The 23,481-nt window shown below is 46.9% G+C and overlaps 1 long non-coding RNA gene across 1 annotated transcript in view; it reads left to right on the forward strand.

Moving 5' to 3' along the window:
- The first annotated feature begins 332 nt into the window (after nucleotides 1-332).
- The window catches only part of LOC143768792 (uncharacterized), a 59,517-nt gene continuing 36,368 nt past the window's right edge, over nucleotides 333-23,481 (forward strand). Inside the window, exons 1-2 of the long non-coding RNA XR_013214030.1 lie at nucleotides 333-606; nucleotides 699-977. This is a non-coding gene — a long non-coding RNA (uncharacterized LOC143768792). The remainder of the gene's footprint in view (nucleotides 607-698; nucleotides 978-23,481) is intronic.

Here is a 23,481-nt window from a genome sequence, read left to right on the forward strand (position 1 = left end):
TGACTGAATGGAGCCCAAGTGCATGCCCGGGTCAAGATCAAACGCTTTATATACTGTTTTCAGATATAGCGGCATTTAAGCTGTTATTTAGCTGTGATTAGCGCTAGTTTGGGTCACAGTTGTTAGATGCAGGTGTCGGCAGTATAACACAGCCCCAATGTGTGACCATTATGTAGCGGGAAGGAGTTAGCAAATAATGGTAGAGCCCTGATTAGTTGTTATCGGCAACAAAGACAGCTTTTCTTTTAGCCAGTTTTATAAAAATGAGGCCCACTGTGCTATATCTAGTGCAGGCCTGCAGGGGCGGGACATATTATTTGAATTTTTGTCATGCTCCACCCCTGAGGTTCCGGCATTAGGTTCCATTCCGTGGACTGGGAAAATGGCACAGTACAAAAACGTGATGCTTGCTCCTCTGGAAGCCTTAGTGCTCCTAGCAATGTCTTATAATGGAATATCGCTTCCTAGTGGACAACATACTATGAATTTAACCCTTAAAACAATAATGCTTTCCTAATTCAGGAGGCGTAAAGAAGCCTGTGAATGTGGTAAATGGTCGCGTTATATGAATCAAAAGGCATTTAGAACAGCGAGATTTTCTATCAAGTAAGCCGTACGGAATGAAAGAAGCAGAACTTGAAAGTGAATGTGTAACACTATTCCTCTGTGATCTCACAGCTTTTCCTTTGTCCCAGCAGTGCACGTCGTGTTCTAATGGCAAACAGATTTTGATGTGACGGAGGAGAGATTTATACACCGACGTTCCTGTCATGGTGATGAAGTGCGACATTGATCCTCAGACCTGCCAGATTTAAATGCCCAGATGACCTTGAAGTGACAGAAGGATGACTCTAGATGGCCGATAATAAAAAGAAGATACACTGAGATACCATCATTCTTTGTAATGAGAGAGTCAATGAAGGACACATATGAGGCCATATCATTTACAGGTCTTTTATTCTACCTCCATAACTCAGGTAATAACAAAAAGAGAAACCTCACTAAACGCACAAAAAATCAATAATCTATAGAAAAAATAGACAGATAGAGGCGTTCAAAAATAGGACAAAATTAGTAGTTTTACGTCAATAAGCATGAGAACATATACACAATAAGACGTATATAGAACAAAATATAAATTTTATTAAACAGAAAAAGGACAATACACCAAGATAAAAATAGCCACTAGTGTCTGGAAAAAATCAGACTAGATCTGAGTGGCACCACATTGGGTAGGGGGCAAAAATACAAAAATTACAAAAACAAATAAATGGCAGAAGGTAACAATGTTATACTAGGTAAAAAACACCCATATATCCAAAAAAGACAGTCTGAAATAATACATTTAACAAAAAACCATAGCTGCATCTATATATTAGAAAAGAGGTCACAGTATAAAGAGACTAATGATGACAAGACCGCCACATACTGCCAATAAATATCAAGGATACTACATAATAATAACAAAGATGCCTTACCTATACCCAGATAATGGTGCCACTTCCCCTACGCGCGTTTCGGCGGCGTGCCTTCGTCATGGGGTCCAGAGTGACCAGACCACACTGGGTGAAATAGGGACTTTCCAGGAACTGCTCCATTAGTGACCTGAGGACCCTTGAGAGTGAATCTATAGAATCCATCAAAAATCTAAACTCTGGTAATAAATCAAAAAAACCCTATTTTTACCCTGTCAATTCAAGACCTAACATCTTGGATTCATTCCAGGAATGCATAGAGGAGGACCTGATAGAACTAAAGAAAAAATCCTCATGTAACCATAACAGACCCAATCTGAGTAAGGCTAGGTTCCCATTGCGTTAGGGCAATCTGTTTAGCGCTAAGCGCTAGCGGATTGTGCTAACGCAATGTCTTTTAAGGGGTCGCGTTAAACGTCCCCGCTAGCGCAGATCCCCGATCTGCGAGAGCGGGGAACGGACCTCGGGCGCGCCGTGGACGCTGCAAGCAGCTTCCGAGGCGCGCTACAAAAGAACGGCACACGCTGAAAATGACACGTGCTAGCAATGCGCTTTAACATTGCCGGCAATGGGAGCGCTAACGGACGCGTTGCACGGCGTTAATTTCGCCGTGCAACGCTGTCCGTTAGCGCTCACACTAAAACGCAATGGGAACCTAGCCTAAAACAGAAAGGAAAGCTCTGGAGGAGATCAGAGGCGACCAGGATCTCATGGTCAGAAGAGCGGACAAGGGAGGAGCTGTGGTCCTATTGAATGCAGGTCTATATGTACAGCAGAACATGGTGATGCTGAATAACAGCAGCACGTATAGGAGACTACAGCATGATCCCACTGAACTGTTCCAGAAAAAACTAAAACATCTGCTTTCTGAGGGTTTTGCTATAGGGGCACTGGATAAAAAACTGTCTGAGGATTTATTTGTGGAACACCCTATAATCCCCATCTTCCACTCACTGCCTAAGATCCACAAGGAAGTCTTCCCTCCTACATTCAGACCCATAGTAGCAGGGATTGGAAGCATGGGTGAAAACCTCAGTACCTGGGTGGATATGTATCTGCAACCACTGATTTCTAGACTACCAGGCTATATAAAAGATACAAAGCATCTGATTTCCTCCCTGGATAAGACTGCATGGTCTGGAGACTGTATCTTCATCTCCTGTGATCTGGAGGCCTTGTATCCCTCCCTGATGCATGATCTGACTATCTCCATCCTGAGGAGACATCTCCAGGACTACAGCAACTACACATCGGCTATACAGGAATTTTTGATTTCCTCTGTGGACTTTCTCCTCAAACATAACTTCTTTTCCTTTAACAAATAATTTTTTTTGCAGGTTTGCGGAGCCCCGATGGGCGCAGGGTTCTCGCCATCTATCGCTAACCTGTATATGGCAGCCTGGGAGAGCTTGTTCATGTTTTCACATGTTAACCCCTTCTCCCCCCATATTAGGTGGCTGGGGCGCTATCTGGATGACCTGCTCCTCATATGGGAGGGGACCTGCGGACTTGATATCTGAACTTATCAAATATATGAATGATAATGAAATGAATTTGAAATTCACCTATACAATTGGTGGTAGAAACATTAATTTTTTAGATGTCACTTTAGATCTAAATTCAGATTCAATCATCACAATCTCGGAAACGTACAGCGACTAATTCCATATTACACGCCAAATCATGTCATCCAAGACATGTAATAAAAAACATACCTGTGGCATACCTTCCAACTTTTGAAAACGGGAAAGAGGGACAAAGTTTGCGGCGCGCTTCGCGCGCTGCGGCAAATTTTAGGCCACGCCTCTGACCACACCCATTCATAATTAGTCACACCCATATCCACGTCCCAACCACACCCATTTAGCACTGCTGATCACACTGTTTCATATACAATAATTATAAACAAAAAAATATGGCCACACAATCCTCCATACTGTATAATGACCACACATGATGCCCCATACTGTATAATGGCCACACATGACGCTCCATACTGTATAATGAACACACATGATGCTCCATACTGTATAATGACCACACATGATGCTCCATACTGTATAATGACCGCACATGAGGCTGCATACTGTATAATGACCGCACATGATGCTCCATACTGTATAATGGCCCCACATGATTCTCCATACTGTATAATGACCACACATGATTCTCCATACTGTATAATGACTGCACATGATGCTCCATACTGTATAATGACTGCACATGATGCTCCATACTGTATAATGGCCACCGTTCTCCATACTGTATAATGACATACAGGCACGCAGCTCACACACACGCACACATCTCACACACACGGCTCACACACACGCAGCACACACACAGCTCACACACGCACGCAGCTCACACACACGCAGCCATCACACACACGCGCAGCCATCACACACACACGCAGCCATCACACACACACGCAGCCATCACACACACACACGCAGCCATCACACACACACACGCAGCCATCACACACACGCAGCCATCACGCACGCACGCAGCCATCACACACACATGCAGCCATCACACACACACGCAGCCATCACACACACACACGCAGCCATCACAAACACACACACAGCCATCACACACACACACGCAGCCATCACACACAAGCAGCCATCACACACGTAGCCATCACATACACACCAGATACCTCATACACACATGACCCACACACTTACAGCATCTCACACACACAGCATCTCACACACACATGCAGCATCACACACACACACACATGCAGCATCAGACACACACACACACACATGCAGCATCAGACACACACACACACACACACATACAGCATCTCACACACACATGGAGCATCACACACATGCAGCATCTCACACACATACATGCAGCATCTCACACACACACACATGCAGCATATCACACACACACACACACATCACACACACACACACACACACACACACACTCTCTCCTCTGTGGTGCAGGGGCGGCTGATCTGTCCATGTGCAGCTCTTCAGTTTCTCCGGCTGCTCACAGCTCTGCACTGTCCCGGCACCTCCCCCGTCTCTCCTTCTCTGCCGGGATAGCAGATAAGAGCAGGAGAAGCCGGAGCTCCGTGCACACACAGGAGGTAGTGAGTCGCTGACCTCTCATCTTGATCGCTGCTGGCTCTCTCCCTCAGCGTGGCAGGCAGCGCAGCGCTGCACAAGGGGCGGGGCCGGGGGGGAGGTGACCTAGCTTTTATAAAAAAAAAAAAACATCCACAAACCTAAGTTACTCAGGTGCCGCCCCCTGCATTGTCCCCGCCCTAGGCACGTAGTGCGGGACAACTAATGTCAAAACTAATGTCAAAATCAGGACAGTCCCGCAGGATCCGGAACGGTTGGGAGGTATGCCTGTGGGGGAACTCTACAGGTTTAAGAGGAACAGTATCACCAAGGAAGTCTATGACCGGAGTAAGAGGGAGGTGAAGGCCAGGCTGGCTCATAGGGGTTACCCCAGCTGGATGCTGCAGAGGGCTGAGAGCATTGTGGAGGATATAGATCGGGATACTATGCTGAATAAGGCTAGTAATACCCGTGTGTCCAGTGAGGAGCACATCACCTTCACCACTACATACAGCCCTCAGTTCAAAGAGATTACTGATATCATCAGAAAAAGAATCCCTATGCTGAGCCAGGATAAAAAGCTGAACCAAATCCTGTCCAAACCAGTGCGCTATATCGCTAAAATAGCCCCTAGTCTGAATGACATCTTATCCCCCAGCCTCTTTGTTAGTGAGGACAAAAGGTTAAAAGAGAAAGAAAACTGGCTCAGTACTAAAGGCACATACAAGTGCGGGCACAATATCTGCACCTGCTGTAAATATATGGTGAACAGTAAGGAATTCCACTCATCTGTCACTAAAAAGACGTACAAAATTCACCACTACATTAACTGCAACACCTCCAATGTGGTGTATTTGATTAATTGCACCACCTGTGACCAGCAATATGTGGGGTGCACAGGGGGTCCCCTGAAGGTGAGAATATGGAGGCAGATGCAGTGAATAAAATTACTCATAAGAGCTCTGCTGCATCCAAACACTTCATCCATAAACACAATGGGGACGTCAGCTCATTGGAGGTCCGCGGGATTGAAAGGGTTAAAGCTCCATTTCGAGGGGGAGATATAAAAAGAAAAATAACCAACAGAGAGATATGGTGGATGTATCAACTTAAAGGGCACCTGTCACCCCCAAAATGGCTGGTGAGGTAAGCTCACCGGCATCAGGGGCTTATCTACAGCATTCTGTAATGCTGTAGATAAGCCGCCGATGTTACCTGAAAGAGGAGAAAAAGACGTTAGATTATACTCACCCAGGGGCGGTCCCGCTCTGGTCCGCGTCCGACGGGTGTCTCCGGTCCGCTCCGGCGCCTCCCATCTTCGTTCCATGACGTCCTCTTCGGGTCTTCGCGCCGCGGCTCCGGCGCAGGCGTACTTTGTCTGCCCTATTGAGGGCAGAGCAAAGTACTGCATTGCGCAGGCGCCGGGCCTCTCTGACCTTTCCGGCGCCTGCCGGAATAAAGGTATTTTTTATGGACATCACCCACGCTGGACTTCTGCTTTTCCTTCATACTACTTGCAGCACTGCATGATTCGTGCGCTGGGACTGAGAGGAGGTGAGATGATCTTCGTTGCTTTTTCTTTTTTACTATAATACTGCTCCTATGTACAAGAATATAACTACTATAATACTACCCCCTATGTACAAGAATATAACTACTATAATACTGCTCCTATGTACAAGAATATAACTACTATAATACTGCTCCTATGTACAAGAATATAACTACTATAATACTGCCCCTATGTACAAAAATATAACTACTATAATACTGCCCCCTATGTACAAGAATATAACTACTATAATACTGCTCCTATGTACAAGAATATAACTACTATAATACTGTCCCTATGTACAAGAATATAACTACTATAATACTGCTCTTATGTACAAGAATATAACTACTATAATACTGCTCCTATGTACAAGAATATAACTACTATAATACTGCCCCTATGTACAAAAATATAACTACCGTATTTTCCGGCGTATAAGACGACTTTTTAACCCCTGAAAATCTTCTTAAAAGTCGGGGGTCGTCTTATACGCCGGGTATCGCCTTGCCGGGTGTATATGGTGGGTGGGGGGGAGTGGGCCTGATGACGACGAGGGGGCGTCTCACAGGAAAGTGAGTATCCCCCATTACCTCATTGTATCACTGCAGCGTGGGGTCTCTGCTGGGAGCGGCGGCGGCTGTGCTGTGGGGCAGCGGCTCCTCTTCTTCAGTGTGGGGCCTCTGTGCTGCTGGGCGGCGGCGGCGGCGGCGGCTTATCTTCAGGCAGTCGGGGCTCCTCCGGTATCTCCTTAAAGCCCGGAGGCCCTGCCGGCAACTCCATCGGTGCAATGCAGTGGCCTCCGGGAACATGGCCGCTGCTCAGATTCAGATCTGAATCTGAGCATGCGCCGCCCCCAGCGGCCATTTTCCCGGAGGTCACCGCATAGCAGCAATGGAGCTGTCTCCGGGAAAATGGCCGCTGCTCAGATTTAAATCTCGTCTCCCGAGATCTCGGGACGAGATCTGAATCTGAGCAGCGGCCATGTTCCCGGAGGCCACTGCATTGCACCGATGGAGTTGCCGGCAGGGCCTCCGGGCTTTAAGGAGATACCGGTGGAGCCCCGACTGCCTAAAGATAAGCCGCCGCCCAGCAGCACAGAGGCCCCACACTGAAGAAGAGGAGCCGCTGCCCCACAGCACAGCCGCCGCCGCTCCCAGCAGAGACCCCACGCTGCAGCGATACAATGAGGTAATGGGGGATACTCACTTTCCTGTGAGACGCCCCCTCGTCGTCATCAGGCCCACTCCCCCCCCCAAAAGGCACAAAAGTCACCGGCCCTATAAGACGACACGGTTTATAAGAAGACCCCCGACTTTTAAGAAGATTTTACATTTTAACTGGAAAAGTTGGGGGGTCGTCTTATACACCCTGTCGTCTTATACGCCGGAAAATACGGTACTATAATACTGCCCCCTATGTACAAGAATATACCTACTATGATACAGCCCCCTATGTACAAGAATATAACTACTATAATACAGCCCCCTTTGTACAAGAATATAACTACTATAATACTGCCTCTGCCTCTATGTACAAGAATATAACTACTATAATACTGCCCCTATGTACAAGAATATAACTACTATAATACTGCCCTGATGTACAAGAATATAACTACTATAATACTGCCCCTATGTACAAGAATATAACTACTATAATACTGCCCTGATGTACAAGAATATAACTACTATAATACTGCCCCCTATGTACAAGAATATACAGTACAGACCAAAAGTTTGGACACACCTTCTCATTCAAAGATTTTTCCGTATTTTCATGACTAAGAAAATTGTACATTCACACTGAAGGCATCAAAACTATGAATTAACACATGTGGAATTATATACTTAACCCTAGAACGCATACCCATAGAAATCTACACATTCATGCACCTGGGGCCTTTTAGGCCTGTTTACAATTATCATGGAATAACTCAAATAAAAATACTTTTCAAAGTTTATTGCAAAGTAAGGATGCATTCCCACTAGCGCAGGGGTCCGCCAGGATGGGATTCCGTAATGGATCTGACCTCCTGGTGACCCCAGCTAAGGCTGGCGGACGCATACCTGGGGCCTCGCAAACCTGCCAGGTTACTTGTTTTCTATTTTCTGTAAAATTACTTTAGTTAGAATTTTGAAACTCTAGGTATTCCTCGGGTATATAGTTGTTAGTAATTTCCAGTTCATATATTGTTATGTTATAGGCATTTCGGTATAACAACCTTTTTTTGGGACTACCTCATATTCACGCACCTGGGGCCTTTTAGGCCTATGTGCAAATAACACGGAATAACTCAAAATAGACGTCTCTTGTCTTTCCTGTTGGCATGGAATTCTGGATTAGTTTGACAATAAACAATGTAGCTATTGAGGGCTGACACATCAAGGATATTGGAAAAAAGGGCAACAGGCCAACTTTAGTCTGCCTTTTGCACGAATACTCTCCAATCATTTCGTCCATCTTGTCGACACCTCCTTTTGTCTTATTATAATGCAGTATGATTTCAGGTCATGTTGTCATGCAGAATCCACATTCTTCCCAGCAATAGCAGAGTCATAAAAGTTCTTCCCCAGCAACAATACAGACAAAAAGACTGAGTATCACATGTAAACCTAGTACAGGCCTAAAAGGCCCCAGGTGCATGAATATGGGGTAGTCCCAAAAAAGGTTGTTATACCGAAATGTCTGTAACATAAAAATATGTGAATAACTGGAAATTACTAACAACTATATACCTGAGGATTACCTAGATTTTCAAAATTCTAACTAAAGTACTTTTACAGAAAATAGAAAACAAGTAACCTGGCAGGCCCGCGAGGCCCCAGGTATGCATTCTAGGGTTAACAAAAAAGTGTGAAACAACTGAAAATGTGTCTTATATTCTAGGTTCTTCAAAGTAGCCATCTTTTGCTTTGATGACTGCTTTGCACACTCTTGGCATTCTCTTGATGAGCTTCAAGAGGTAGTCACCGGGAATGGTTTTCACTTCACTGGTGTGCCCTGTCAGGTTTAATAAGTGTGATTTCTTGCCTTATACATGGGGTTGGGACCATCAGTTGTGTTGTGCAGAAGTCTGGTGGATACACAGCTGATAATCCTACTGAATAGACTGTTAGAATTTGTATTATGGCAAGAAAAAAGCAGCTAAGTAAAGAAAAACAAGTGGCCATCATTACTTTAAGAAATGAAGGTCAGTCTGAAAAATTGGGAAAACTTTGAAAGTGTCCCCAAGTGCAGTTGCAAAAACAATCGAGCGCTACAAAGAAACTGGCTCACTTGAGGACCATCCCAGGAAAGGAAGACCAAGAGTCACCTCTGCTTCTGAGGATAAGTTTATCCGAGACAGCAGCCTCAGAAATCGCACGTTAACAGCAGCTCAGTTTAGAGACCAGGTCAATGCCACACAGAGTTCTAGCAGCAGACACATCTCTACAACAACTGTTAAGAGGAGACTTTGTGCAGCAGGCCTTCATGGTAAAATAGCTGCTAGGAAACCACTGCTAAGGACAGGCAACAAGCAGAAGAGACTTGTTTGGGCTAAAGAACACAAGGAATGGACATTAGACCAGTGGAAATCTGTGCTTTGGTCTGATGAGTCCAAACTTGAGCTCTTTGGTTCCAACAACCGTGTCTTTGTGTGACACAGAAAAGGTGAACGGATGGACTCTACATGCCTGGTTCCCACCGTGAAGCATGGAGGAGGAGGTGTGATGGTGTGGGGGTGCTTTGCTGGTGACACTGTTGGGGATTTATTCAAAATTGAAGGCATACTGAACCAGCATGGCTACCACAGCATCTTGCAGCGGCATGCTATTCCATCCGGTTTGCGTTTAGCTGGACCATCATTTATTTTTCAACAGGACAATGACCCCAAACACACCTCCAGGCTGTGTAAGGGCTATTTGACCAAGAAGGAGAGTGATGGGGGGCTATGCCAGATGACCTGGCCTCCACAGTCACCAGACCTGAACCCAATCGAGATGGTTTGGGGTGAGCTGGACCGCAGAGTGAAGGCAAAAGGACCAACAAGTGCTAAGCATCTCCGGGAACTCCTTCAAGATTGTTGGAAGACCATTCCCGGTGACTACCTCTTGAAGCTCATCAAGAGAATGCCAAGAGTGTGCAAAGCAGTCATCAAAGCAGCTACTTTGAAGAACCTAGAAAATAAGACATATTTTCAGTTGTTTCACACTTTTTTTGTTAAGTATACAATTCCACATGTGTTAATTCATAGTTTTGATTACTTCAGTGTGAATGTACAATTTTCTTAGTCATGAAAATACAAAAAAATCTTTGAATGAGAAGGTGTGTCCAAACTTTTGGTCTCTACTGTAACTACTATAATACTGCCCCCCATGTACAAGAATATCACTACTATAATACTGCCCCCTATGTACAAGAATATAACTACTATAATACTGTTCCTATGTACAAGAATATAACTACTACTAGATGGTGGCCTGATTCTAACATATCGGGTATTCTAGAATATGCATGTCCACGTAGTATATTGCCCAGCCAACGTAGTATATTGCCCAGCCGGCGTAGTATATTGCCCAGCCGGCGTAGTATATTGCCCAGCCGGCATAGTATATTGCCCAGCCGGCGTAGTATATTGCCCAGCCGGCGTAGTATATTGCCCAGCCGATGTAGTATATTGCCCAGCCACGTAGTATGTTGCCCAGCCACGTAGTATACAGCACAGAGCCACGTAGTATATTGCCCAGTGACGTAGTATATTGCCCAGTTACGTAGTATACAGCACAGAGCCACGTAGTATATTGTCCAGTGACGTAGTATACAGCACAGAGCCACGTAGTATATTGCCCAGCGACGTAGTATACAGCACAGAGCCACGTAGTATATTGCCCAGCTACGTAGTATATTGCCCAGCCACGTATGTGACAGGTTAAAAAATAAAAAATAAACATATACTCACCTTCCGATGGTACCCTTGTAGTTCCGTTGCCTGCTTCTCGCGCAGGGCCTGTGATGACGTTGCAGTCACATGACCGTGTTGCGCTCACATGACCGTGTCGCGCTCACATGACCGTGACGTCACAGCAGGTCCTTCTGGCGCAGGTGCGCAGGACCTGTGATGACGTCGCGGTCACATGACCGTGACATCATGGCAGGTCCTTTTCGCAGACCATCGTTGCACCGGAACCTGCCTGGAGCGTCGTGAGGAGCGGGAAAGGTGAGTATATCATGATTTTTTATTTTTATTATTTTTACCATTAGATGTTTTTACAATTGACGCTGCATAGGCAGCATCAATAGTAAAAACTTTGTCACACAGGGTTGATAGCGGCGGTAACGGTGTGAGTCACCCGCGGCATAACGCGGTCCGTTACCGCCGGCATTAACCCTGTGTGAGCCGTGACTGCGGGGAGTATGGAGCGGGCGCCGGGCAGTGACTGCAGGGGAGTAGGGAGGGGCTAATCGGACTGTAGCCGTCGCTGATTGGTCGCGGCAGCCATGACAGGCAGCTGCCGAGACCAATCAGCGACTTGGATTCCATGACAGACAGAGGCCGCGAGCAATGAATATCCGTGACAGACAGAAGGACAGACAGACAGACGGAAGTGACCCTTAGACAATTATATAGTAGATAATACTGCCCTTATGTACAAGAATATAACTACTACTAGACTGTGGCCCGATTCTAATGCATCGGGTATTCTAGAATATGCATGTCCCCATAGTATATGGACAATGATGATTCCAGAATTCGCGGCAGATTGTGCCCGTCGCTGATTGGTCGAGGCAACCTTTTTGACATCATCGTCGCCATGGCAACCATTATGACATCTACGTCGATACTGTGCCCGTCGCTGATTGGTCGAGGCGAATTCGCTGAGATTGTGCCCGTCGCTGATTGGTCGAGGCAACCTTTATGACATCATCGTCGCCATGCTGTGCCCGTCGCTGATTGGTCGAGGCCTGGCGGCCTCGACCAATCGGACGCGGGATTTCCAGGTCAGACAGACAGACAGAAAAACCCTTAGACAATTATATATATAGATATTACGGCTTCAATGTACAATATATCTGCTATAATACTGCCTCCTATGTACAAGAATATAACTACTATAATACTGCTCCAATATACAAGAATATAACTACTATAATACTGCCCCCTATGTACAAGAATATAACTACTATAATACTGGTGTTATGTATAGGAATATAACTACTATAATACTGCTCCTATGTACAAGAATATAACTACTATAACACTGCCCCCTATGTACAAGAATATAACTACTATAATACTGCCTCCTAGCTGTGAGGTTGTGTGTTTGTAGCTCTTCTGATGTCTGGAGCAGCAAGCCCAGGGAGGGGCCACCCTGGGCGGGGAAGCTCCCCAGGCAAGGCCCAGGCTTCTCGGCCTACACTAGGACAAGGCTCCCAGGCTTCTCTGAATGGGAATGCTAATCCCAAAGCCACTGTCAGACCAGTGAATGCAGCGAGCCAAAGCTGCAGCAGTTCTGTGAAGGAAGAAAAACCTGCAAGTAAAGTTTTGGGAGGAAAATTTCCTCCAAGCCCAGCAAAGAAGCCAGAAGGAAAAGTGTTGGTGAGTGATGTTACACAGCACAGTATGAAGTCCTGTAACTCCCCAGTCAGTAAGCAGCCCCTGCCTGGAGCACAGGTGAATTCAGCCTCAGGTGTGCAGATCACCTCTCCTGCTCCCAGGCAGACACGGACGTCTCTGGAAAGACAAACAATCCAGGAGAACTTACAGCAACATGGCAGTGTGGCGCTGTCAGGACGCACCTGGTCGCAATCAGGTGGCAGCGATAAACCTGCTGCGGAGCCTGCACCCAGCCGAGGAGCCACAAAGCCATCTGTGGTGGAACCGCACAAGACAGTGTTCAAAACCCCTGAACCCGTGGTGAAGACTAAACCTGTGGAGTCGGCACGTGCACCCGAGCTGCAGCTAGCGGACGAGATACCGGGACTGGTCAGAAAACTGGGTGAGTTACAGCAGCAAAAAAAAGCGCTGCAAATGGAAGTAGACTTTATCTATAGCCTAAGGGTATGTGTCCACGTGCAGGAAACGCTGCGCAGAGCTGAAGCGTCAAACACGCAGCGTCCAGATGTTACAGCATAGTGGAGGGGATTTTATCAAATCCCGTCTCCAGTATGCGTGGCAACACGCACCCGGCGGTCCTGCGATTCCGGACATGCGCGTCTTTTAAGATCGCAGCATGTCCGTGTACCTTGCGGCGACGCTGCACCGCCGCAAGGTATATCACAGAGCCCTATGTGTGGGGTGCGATGATGCCGGATGTGTGCAATGAACACATCCGGGATCATCGCGTCACAGAAGGGGGCGGGGCTTAGGGCAGAGCAAGTTTGCCGCTCCGTCCAAACCGCCGGCCATCCTGAAGGTGGAAACATACCCTAAAGGTCACTAATCCTGCTTGTAATGATGCGTATGACCTGAGACTGAACACACTGGGGGTACAGCTGGCAAGTGTTGTGCAGGACATTGTATCTGTGCTGGAGGGCATGGGGCCCCTGGCAGAGACCTACAGGAACCGGGAGTGGTTCGCCTCCTATAAGCAGGACTGTGCTGTAGAGACTAGGACCCCTGATGTTCAGGATGGAACCCCCCCAGCAGCGGACATGGCCAGTGTTACAGGCTGCTCGCTTCTGCTTCCAGGAGAAAAAAAAACTGCAGCAGCAAGCAGCTGAGTGTGAACAGGAGCATGCACTTCAGACTCCAGCAGAGGCACCACAGGTCCCAGAATGCCCCACGCAGGAGCAGGACTGTATTTGTGAGACTGTTTGTGCTGCTGAGGCAGTTGAGTATAAATAAGATCATACACTTCAGACTCCAGCAGAGGCACCACAGGTCCCAGAATGCCCCGCGCAGGAGCAGGACATTATATGTGAGACTGTTTGTGCTGATGAGGCTGAAGCTGAGGCACAGACTGGGGCTGGTGATGTTGTGCCCATGGGGTCGGGGGTTGGAGGGGTTTCACATTCTGTCATGGACGTTGCACTGTCTGATGATATTGATGCTGCTGATGATAATGTGCATGATATGTGTGACTATCCCCCTTTACCATCTAGTCCACAAGGTGTGGCAGCCCCAACTGCTGCAGGCCCTCTCCCTGTTAGTCGGCCCAGTGTGTCCCGGCAGGTGCCCCCCAGGAATGCCTGGAGCCACGGCGCCCCATCCTTCACTTCCAGCGCCAGGTATACCGGCCCGACGTTTAAACGTATTAATGTGGTGCGGTTTAAATACATAGGTGCCAAGGAGGATCTGCCACAGCGCAGGTATGTGGTGAGAGAGCTGCTATGCGGCCAGATAGGGTTTGTGGTAAACGAGATACTGGCGGTGTCTAACCTTCAGGACAGGCAGGGCTACGAGGTCAGTTTCAAGCTACAGTGTGACCTGGACAGGTTCTGAGCCAAATACCCTAGGTTCAGAGACGCTGAAGGCTGGAATAAACTTATATTGGTTCCTATCTCCAGGCCGGACACTGTCACGGTAAATATCACCTTCTGGAATGAGGCCGTTCCCCCACAGGACATCGAGGTGTGGCTCCGGAGACACTGTGACCTCACCTCTGGACTCTCCAAGGTCAGAGATGAGGATGGTATCTGGACAATGGGGTGGAAAGCTGTGGTGAAACTGCGGCAATTTAATAACATTACTGCTCACTTACCCAACTCCTTCTTCATTGGGAGGGAGAAGGGAAGATGTTATTACCCCGGGCAGCCCAGAAAATGCTTCAAATGTGGTGGGAAAGGTCATCTGGCTAACGCCTGTACTGTGGTGAAGTGCAGCCTGTGTGGGGAAATCGGCCATGTCGCTGCGGATTGCCGGGATGTGAGGTGCAACCTCTGCGGTAAGATGGGCCACCCTCACAGGGACTGTCCAGACGCCTGGCATAATATCTGCAGAGTCTTCCCTGATGAGGCTGTACTGGCAGGGGCAGAGGCTCAGGAGGATGAGGATGTGGTGGCAGGGGCACATGAGGGGGAGGATTTAATGTCAGGAGAGATGGTGACCAGCCCAGATGCCCAACAGGAGTCCCACTCATGTAACACCAGAGAAGCAGGGTATAGAGGGTGCAGAGGGGAACATGGAGGTCCAGCAGCCTCAGGTAGCCCCCCTTCAGCATCACTGTCTGTATCTGATGACTGGAGCGTTAATCATCATAAAAGGAAGAAAAAGAGCACGTCCTCCCGTAAACCTGAGGCAGAATATGACACCGGTCAGAGTGCTACTAGGAAGGTTCAGAATTCTGCAGGAGTGATGGTTATGTCCAACAAGTATGGAGTTTTATCTGAGTCTAATAATGACGATTATGAAAAAGAGTTGAGGAAAGTTGATGCAGAGTGTGACAGGGACGTAGAGGACCACCCTCTGTCAAAGCGGAAGGCTTTATCTGTAAACTCTCAGGTAGAGTCTGACATGGACACCGATGGTGGGCAGAACATCCCTGACTCATGATGATGGCAGTTACTTTGCTCCTTCTCTATTGTGTTGTGATGGCCGGGTTCTCATTAACACTAACCTCAAGTAATGTCAATAGTATTAAGGCAAGGAGGACGAGACATGTGGCGTATGAACATCTCACACATCTGGACACCGATGTCATTTTCCTGAAGGAGACACGACTGACATCCCTGGGGCTTATGGAGTCGCTGTCCTGTTTAACACCAATGATGTGACTGTGCATAGGATGACGGAGGTGGTTATGGGAAGATGTTTGGTCCTGGAAGTCACTATTCATGGTAGGCGACTCCGGCTTATTAACATCTATGGGCCACAGATAGTGACTGACAGGATTCAGTGTTGTGAATTTGGATTCTGGGCTCCCCCGGTGGCTACTGGTGGAATTGAACTGGTGTCTTCATCTTCTCTGTTCACCTGTTCCCATCAAGATGTGGGAGTCGCTATATAACCTTGCTGCTCTGTTAGTTGCTTGCCGGTCAACAATGTTATCAGAAGCCTCTCTGTACTTGTTCCTGCTCCTAGACAACTACTAGATAAGTTGGACTCTTGTCCATGTTTGTTTTTGCATTTTTGTTCCAGTTCACAGCTGTAGTTTCGTTACTGTGTCTGGAAAGCTCTTGTGAACAGGAATTGCCACTCTGGTGTTATGAGTTAATGCCAGAGTTTTAAAGTAATTTCTGGATGGTGTTTTGATAGGGTTTTCAGCTGACCATGAAAGTGTTCTTTCTGTCTTCTGCTATGTAGTAAGTGGACCTCAAATTTGCTAAACCTATTTTCATACTACGTTTTGTTATTTCATCTTAATTCACCGCCAATACATGTGGGGGGCCTCTGTCTCCTTTCGGGTATTTCTCTAGAGGTGAGCTAGGACTAATATTTTCCTCTGCTAGCATTATTTAGTCCTCCGGCTGGTGCTGGGCATCTAGAATCAACGTAGGCATGCTACCCGGCCACTGCTAGTTGTGTGTTAGGTTTAGTTCATGGTCAGCTCAGTTCCCATCTTCCAAGAGCTAGTTCCTATATATGCTGATGCTATGTTCTCTTGCCATTGAGAACATGACAGTTTGACCGGCTCACTAAAGGGTTAAAATCCTTGGCTGAGAAAGGAGAGAAATAAGTAGTCTGCTGAAATTTTTTTTTTTTTTTTTTTTTTTCTCTCTTTGATTGGCTCTGTGTCCACCTGTTTGTAATGGATCTTCAGAGTGTAACTGCAGGTTTGAATAATCTCGCCACGAAGGTACAAAATTTGCAAGATTTTGTTTGTCATGCACCTGTATCTGAGCCGAGAATTCCTTTGCCGGAATTTTTCTCGGGGAATAGATCTGGGTTTCAGAATTTTCGAAATAATTGCAAATTATTTTTGTCCCAGAAATCTCGCTCTGCCGGAGACCCTGCACTGCAGGTCAGGATTGTGATTTCCTTGCTCCGGGGCGACCCTCAAGACTGGGCTTTTTCATTGACACCAGGGGATCCTGCGTTGCTCAATGTGGATGCGTTTTTTCTGGCCTTGGGGTTGCTTTATGACGAACCTCATTTGGAGCTTCAGGCAGAAAAAACTTTGATGTCCCTATCTCAGGGGCAAGATGAAGCGGAAATTTACTGCCAAAGATTCCGTAAATGGTCTGTGCTTACTCAGTGGAATGAGTGCGCCCTGGCGGCGACTTTCAGAGAGGGTCTCTCTGATGCCATTAAGGATGTTATGGTGGGGTTCCCTGTGCCTGCGGGTCTGAATGAGTCCATGACAATGGCTATTCAGATCGATAGGCGTTTGCGGGAGCGCAAACCAGTGCACCATCTGGCGGTGTCCACTGAGAAGTCGCCAGAGAGTATGCAGTGTGATAGAATTCTGTCCCGAAGCGAGCGGCAGAATTTTAGACGGAAAAATGGGTTGTGTTTCTATTGTGGTGATTCTACTCATATATCAGCATGCTCTAAACGCACTAAAAAGCTTGGTAAATCTGTTTCCATTTGCACTTCACCGTCTAAGTTTATTCTTTATTCTGTGACCCTGATTTGCTCTTTGTCATCTATTACCACGGACGCCTATGTCGACTCTGGCGCCGCTTTGAGTCTTATGGATTGGTCCTTTGCCAAACGCTGTGGGTATGATTTAGAGCCTTTGGAGACTCCTATTCCTCTGAAGGGGATTGACTCCACCCCATTGGCTAATAATAAACCACAATACTGGACACAAGTAACTATGCGTATTAATCCGGATCACCAGGAGATTATTCGCTTTCTGGTGCTGTATAATCTACATGATGATTTGGTGCTAGGATTGCCTTGGCTGCAATCTCACAACCCAGTCCTCGACTGGAGAGCTATGTCTGTGTTGAGCTGGGGATGTAAGGGGGCTCATGGGGATGTACCTGTGGTTTCCATTTCATCATCTATTCCCTCTGAAATTCCTGAGTTCCTGTCTGACTATCGTGACGTCTTTGAAGAATCCAAGCTTGGTTCGTTACCTCCGCACCGAGAGTGCGATTGTGCCATAGATTTAATCCCGGGTAGTAAATACCCAAAGGGTCGTTTATTTAATCTGTCTGTGCCTGAACATGCTGCTATGCGAGAATATATAAAGGAGTCCTTGGAAAAGGGACATATTCGTCCATCGTCATCTCCCTTAGGAGCCGGTTTTTTCTTTGTGTCAAAAAAAGACGGCTCTTTGAGACCATGTATTGATTATCGGCTTTTGAATAAAATCACTGTTAAATATCAATACCCATTGCCGTTGCTGACTGATTTGTTTGCTCGCATAAAGGGGGCCAAGTGGTTCTCTAAGATTGACCTTCGTGGGGCGTATAATTTGGTGCGAATCAGGCAGGGGGATGAGTGGAAAACCGCATTTAATACGCCCGAGGGCCACTTTGAGTATTTAGTGATGCCTTTTGGTCTTTCAAATGCTCCGTCAGTTTTCCAGTCCTTTATGCATGATATTTTTCGCGATTATTTGGATAAATTTATGATTGTGTATCTGGATGATATTCTGATTTTTTCGGATGACTGGGACTCTCATGTCCAGCAAGTCAGGAGGGTTTTTCAGGTTTTGCGGTCTAATTCTTTGTGTGTGAAGGGTTCTAAGTGTGTTTTTGGGGTACAGAGGATTTCCTTTTTGGGATATATTTTTTCCCCCTCTTCCATTGAAATGGATCCTGTCAAGGTTCAAGCTATTTGTGATTGGACGCAGCCCTCTTCTCTTAAGAGTCTTCAGAAATTTTTGGGCTTTGCTAACTTTTATCGTCGATTTATTGCTGGTTTTTCGGATATTGCTAAGCCATTGACCGATTTGACTAAGAAGGGTGCTGATGTTGCTGATTGGTCCCCTGATGCTGTGGAGGCCTTTCGGGAGCTTAAGCGCCGTTTTTCCTCTGCCCCTGTGTTGCGTCAGCCTGATGTTGCTCTACCTTTTCAGGTTGATGTCGACGCTTCTGAGATCGGAGCTGGGGCAGTGTTGTCGCAGAAAAGTTCTGACTGCTCCGTGATGAGGCCTTGTGCCTTCTTTTCCCGTAAATTTTCGCCCGCTGAGCGGAATTATGATGTTGGGAATCGGGAGCTTTTGGCCATGAAGTGGGCTTTTGAGGAGTGGCGCCATTGGCTTGAGGGGGCCAGACATCAGGTGGTGGTATTGACTGACCACAAAAATTTGATTTATCTTGAGACCGCCAGGCGCCTGAATCCTAGACAGGCGCGCTGGTCATTATTTTTCTCTCGGTTTAATTTTGTGGTGTCATACCTACCGGGTTCTAAGAATGTTAAGGCGGATGCCCTTTCTAGGAGTTTTGAGCCTGACTCGCCTGGTAACTCTGAGCCCACAGGTATCCTTAAGGATGGAGTGGTATTGTCAGCCGTTTCTCCAGACCTGCGGCGGGCCTTGCAGGAGTTTCAGGCGGATAGACCTGATCGTTGCCCACCTGATAAACTGTTTGTTCCTGATGATTGGACCAGTAGAGTAATCTTTGAGGTTCATTCTTCTGCGTTGGCAGGTCATCCTGGCATTTTTGGTACCAGGGATTTGGTGGCAAGGTCCTTCTGGTGGCCTTCCCTGTCACGAGATGTGCGAGGCTTTGTGCAGTCTTGTGACGTTTGTGCTCGGGCCAAGCCTTGTTGTTCTCGGGCTAGTGGATTATTGTTGCCCTTGCCTATTCCTAAGAGGCCTTGGACGCACATCTCGATGGATTTTATTTCAGATCTGCCTGTTTCTCAGAAGATGTCTGTCATCTGGGTGGTGTGTGACCGTTTCTCTAAGATGGTCCATTTGGTTCCTCTGCCCAAGTTGCCTTCTTCTTCCGAGTTGGTTCCTCTGTTTTTTCAAAATGTTGTTCGTTTGCATGGTATTCCTGAGAATATCGTTTCTGACAGAGGGACTCAATTCGTGTCTAGATTTTGGCGGGCATTCTGTGCTAGGATGGGCATAGATTTATCTTTTTCGTCCGCTTTCCATCCTCAGACGAATGGCCAGACCGAGCGGATTAATCAGACCCTGGAGACATATCTGAGGTGTTTTGTGTCTGCTGACCAGGATGATTGGGTTGCTTTTTTGCCATTGGCGGAGTTCGCTCTCAATAATCGGGCCAGCTCTGCCACTTTGGTGTCCCCGTTTTTCTGTAATTCGGGGTTTCATCCTCGATTTTCCTCTGGTCAGGTGGAATCTTCGGATTGTCCTGGAGTGGATGCTGTGGTCGAGAGATTGCATCAGATCTGGGGGCAGGTGGTGGACAATTTGAGGTTGTCCCAGGAGAAGACTCAGCTTTTTGCCAACCGCCACCGTCGTGTTGGTCCTCGGCTTTGTGTTGGGGATTTGGTGTGGTTGTCTTCTCGTTTTGTCCCTATGAGGGTCTCTTCTCCTAAGTTTAAGCCTCGGTTCATCGGCCCGTATAAGATATTGGAGATTCTTAACCCTGTTTCCTTCCGTTTGGACCTCCCTGCATCCTTTTCTATTCATAACGTTTTTCATCGGTCATTATTGCGCAGGTATGAGGTACCGGTTGTGCCTTCCGTTGAGCCTCCTGCTCCGGTGTTGGTTGAGGGTGAGTTGGAGTACGTTGTGGAGAAAATCTTGGACTCTCGTGTTTCCAGACGGAGACTCCAGTATCTGGTCAAGTGGAAGGGATACGGCCAGGAGGATAATTCTTGGGTGAATGCATCTGATGTTCATGCCTCTGATCTGGTTCGTGCCTTTCATAGGGCCCATCCTGATCGCCCTGGTGGTTCTGGTGAGGGTTCGGTGCCCCCTCCTTGAGGGGGGGGTACTGTTGTGAATTTGGATTCTGGGCTCCCCCGGTGGCTACTGGTGGAATTGAACTGGTGTCTTCATCTTCTCTGTTCACCTGTTCCCATCAAGATGTGGGAGTCGCTATATAACCTTGCTGCTCTGTTAGTTGCTTGCCGGTCAACAATGTTATCAGAAGCCTCTCTGTACTTGTTCCTGCTCCTAGACAACTACTAGATAAGTTGGACTCTTGTCCATGTTTGTTTTTGCATTTTTGTTCCAGTTCACAGCTGTAGTTTCGTTACTGTGTCTGGAAAGCTCTTGTGAACAGGAATTGCCACTCTGGTGTTATGAGTTAATGCCAGAGTTTTAAAGTAATTTCTGGATGGTGTTTTGATAGGGTTTTCAGCTGACCATGAAAGTGTTCTTTCTGTCTTCTGCTATGTAGTAAGTGGACCTCAAATTTGCTAAACCTATTTTCATACTACGTTTTGTTATTTCATCTTAATTCACCGCCAATACATGTGGGGGGCCTCTGTCTCCTTTCGGGGTATTTCTCTAGAGGTGAGCTAGGACTAATATTTTCCTCTGCTAGCATTATTTAGTCCTCCGGCTGGTGCTGGGCATCTAGAATCAACGTAGGCATGCTACCCGGCCACTGCTAGTTGTGTGTTAGGTTTAGTTCATGGTCAGCTCAGTTCCCATCTTCCAAGAGCTAGTTCCTATATATGCTGATGCTATGTTCTCTTGCCATTGAGAACATGACAATTCAGCTATTTAATAACGTTAAGCCTTACCTCTTCACTTCTCTTCCGGTGGTGATGGCAGGGGACTTTAACGCCATACTGACGTCAGGTGACAGTTCCTCGGGCAGGACAGTGACCAGGGACGGTAAGGTCCTACATAGCATTATAATGCAGGCTGGACTGACTGACGTTTTTCGCACAGGGAGGTCGACAGCCAAAATTCACGTATTCATGTTCCAACAGGAGCAGTAGGATAGATTTTGCTTTTGTGAGCCCTACTGAGGGTGTCGGCACCCTGAGTGAGAAGGTCGTCCCTTACTCAGATCACCTTGCCTTGTGCTTCTGTCTGGGGACCTCTAGCCATGCGGACATCTGAAAATATATGGGGTAGTTCCCGTCTGTGCATACTATGCATGGTTACATATGAGGAGCGTTCTTGTGTCTCCATGCGGTCCACGGTGGCTATAGGCCGTTTTACCCACTACTGTCAGTTTTCCTTGTTATATTTGTAATTTACTCAGTAAAGTTTATATCTTTTTATTATATGGATTTGTTGCACCATTCTTTCATATTGGTTGTTTCTTGCTGTTTCAGCATGGGTGTTGTCCTATCATATCCATAGCTAGCAGGCTGTTATTTATTTATATCTTGCTGACCTGTTCATCATCATTATGGTCATATGGTTACAACTTGCCTGCTTGCTCTGTATTCCTTGTGTTCATCGGTAGAGGGTTGTGGAGGCTCAATTCCAGTGTCCTGGATGATGCTTATGTTCAGAGTTGTGTCTACTCCCTTATCCAGCTTCATCTAGATAGGGTTGACTTCTATGACAACATGACCGACTGGTGGGAGGACGTCAAGGAGGATATCAGATCCCTCTTAAAGAGACTGTCAGTTAATAAAGGGAGGAATAAGTACAGCCAGTACCTAAAGCTGCGTAAAGAATTGGAGTCACTGTATTTGGCGGGCGGGGATGACAAAATGAAGATCGACCGACTAAAATCTGAGATAAGGCAGTATCAGTATAGTAGGTATACCTCCCTGGTTCTTGAATGGGATTATGGGTCCTTAGGGGCCCCTGATCCCTTTGAGAATTGCAGGGAGAGGGTCAGAAAAATGGTCACGGGTCTCACTGACTTCCAGGGTGTATTGCAGGATTCACGGGAGGGTATCCTGGAGGTGGTGGGATCTTACTATGCTGACTTGTTTCAGAGGAAAGTTTTGGATAAAGATAAGATGGCTCAATTCTTGGAGGCAACTCCTGCGCCTGATACTAATGATCTGGACTTTTCTCCATTGACAGCAGAGTTAACGGTGGAGGAAGTTAAGGAGGCTATTGATAAATTACATCTGAAGAAGGCACCAGGTCCAGATGGCATAACAGCAGAATTTTATAGGAAATTCAGAGACCTCCTGGCTCCAATCCTCGTGGATGTGTATAAACGTTGTCTAGAAAATCACCTGATGCCTCCATCCATGAGTGTCCTCGTTGATTCTGCTGTCTAAAGGTAAAGAGCCGAGCGACATCAAGAACTGGAGGCCGATTGCCCTCTTGAATGTGGACAGGAAGATTCTAGCAAAGATCCTGTTTTCTAGATTAGTCTGTTTGTCCCCAGCACTGTTGGCAGGCTCTCAGTTTGGCACAGTAAAAGGGTGGAACATCTCTGTAGCAGTCATCTCGATACGGGAGATGTTTGAGAGATGTAAAGCTCTGTGGTGTGGGAAATATATTGATAGTCTGGACCAGGCTAAAGCCTTTGACAGGGTTGATCATGACTATCTGTGGGCCACTTTGTCAAAGTACGGTATTCCGGGACAATTTGTGGATTGGCTGAAGACATTGTACAGAGAGGCGGTGAGCTTTCCTCTGATTAATGGTTGGCAGGGTGACACTTTTGGAGTTGGGGCAGGGGTGAGACAGGG

The sequence above is a fragment of the Ranitomeya variabilis genome, chromosome 4 (genome assembly GCF_051348905.1).
Source record: "Ranitomeya variabilis isolate aRanVar5 chromosome 4, aRanVar5.hap1, whole genome shotgun sequence".
In the NCBI taxonomy this organism is placed as follows: domain Eukaryota; kingdom Metazoa; phylum Chordata; class Amphibia; order Anura; family Dendrobatidae; genus Ranitomeya; species Ranitomeya variabilis.